Source organism: Octodon degus, unplaced genomic scaffold (genome assembly GCF_000260255.1).
Source record: "Octodon degus isolate 3935 unplaced genomic scaffold, OctDeg1.0 scaffold00062, whole genome shotgun sequence".
NCBI classification, from domain to species: domain Eukaryota; kingdom Metazoa; phylum Chordata; class Mammalia; order Rodentia; family Octodontidae; genus Octodon; species Octodon degus.
The window spans coordinates 5,769,035-5,770,679 of NW_004524638.1; the positions used below are offsets into that span (position 1 = coordinate 5,769,035).

Consider the following 1,645-nt stretch of genomic DNA (forward strand, 5'->3'; position numbering starts at 1 on the left):
AGACGGGCAGGCAAAGGACACAAGCTTCTCATTGACACCCAGATTTCTCAACTGCCACCCTCATCCTAGGCTTGGCTTGGACATCCTTTCCCATCCTGAAGCTCTCTGGGGTCGTGACCCATCACGGGCACTCCCACATTTAGCCCTCAGCAAGCTGCAGGCTGAAGTGGCCATCCACTTCTCCCTGCCATCTTTTGACCTTGGCAGCTTCCCCTAGATCTAGCAATCAATGATTAGTGCCCTCCAAGATGTCATTCCCCTACCACAAACTGGGCACAGTGGTCTCCAACAACCTGACAGTTTCTCCATAAGATTCAGGTACTGGTCATTGAAAATGAGACTGGTATACAGGTAAGTGGTCCACAGGTCTGAGAGGATGGGTACAGAACACCACCATTATGAACTGTTCTTGTCTTGGCTCTGTTTTGACTTTGCAAGCAATGCTGAAAGAGTTCCACAGGATCCAGGATTCCTTTATGATTGCTTCTTGGTATTTTGACTAAGATCAAGTGCAGAATTCCTTTATGGATGACTGGAAGACACAACAGAGAAGAAGCATTTGCAAAAGCTTGGGGTGACAGGCCTCCTCTGCCCACTTTAGGTCATCTCCATATTCTGTTTAGAATTTCTAGGACTACTTACTTTTTCTGTTGTGTGGATAAAAAAGAAGTAAAGGAAGATAAAAAGGGCTGAGAAGATAGCTCTACAGTATAAGCGCCTGCCTGGCAAGCGCAAGGACCCAGGTTCGATCCCCGTTACCCCTACTGGCCCCAAAACTGACGCATGCCTATAATCCCAGCACTAGGGAGGCTGAGACAGGAGGATCACTATGTGTCTGAGCTGAGCAGTGAGACCCTGTACCAAATAAGCAAATAAATAATTTTTTAAAAAGAAGATAAAAAAAGCTAGAAGTAAAAAGAAGAGAAGTGAAGCAAGGAGAGGAGAAAAGAAGAGCAAGGGAGAGGAGCAGATGGCAAGAAAGGAATGAGGAGAAAGGAATTTTTTTTTTTTTTAAAGCAAGATACATAGAACACTTAAGATCTTCTGACTTTACCCACTAAAATAATGAATCTAAATTTAATTCCAAGCAAGAGCACCACAGCATCAAAACCTTTATTTGACAGACCAGTGAATACAAAGGCCACTCAAACGAGCAGCTAAAGAAGCCATCCTTGGCTATTACCCCGGGATTAGACCAGTGTCTCCAAGGTTTTGATCACTCATTACTGTCAGAAGATAAAAATGAGACAGACATTCTCACACATATAAACAGAAATTCCCACATGCATATGCATAAATGACATACATGCCCCATAATAATAATTACAAACATTACATATGTGCACTGTTAGTAAAATTCATTAGTATACAAATTAAAATTTGAATATTTGTACTAAGCAGTTTTCATGGTAGAGGCACAATGCCTGCCACACATTGCTTGAAAGAGGAAGGTTTGTTCCGGCTTACAGTTTCGGAGGTTTTAGCCTATACCTGGCTGCTCCAAGGCTGAAGCATCATGGGAGAAGGGCGTGGCCAGGGCGGAAGCTACTCAGCACCTGGCTCCCAGGAAGTTGACAGGCCAGTAAAGAGCCAGAGAAGAAGAGGCCAGGAGCAAGGTACAGTTCCTCAAAAGATATAATATATA

At 43.6% G+C, this 1,645-nt stretch overlaps 1 long non-coding RNA gene across 1 annotated transcript in view; it reads right to left on the reverse strand.

Moving 5' to 3' along the window:
- Positions 1 to 438: 438 nt before the first annotated feature.
- LOC111817579 overlaps positions 439 to 1,645 on the reverse strand; it is a 47,834-nt gene continuing 46,627 nt past the window's right edge. The window contains exon 3 of the long non-coding RNA XR_002821740.1: positions 439 to 532. This is a non-coding gene — a long non-coding RNA (uncharacterized LOC111817579). The remainder of the gene's footprint in view (positions 533 to 1,645) is intronic.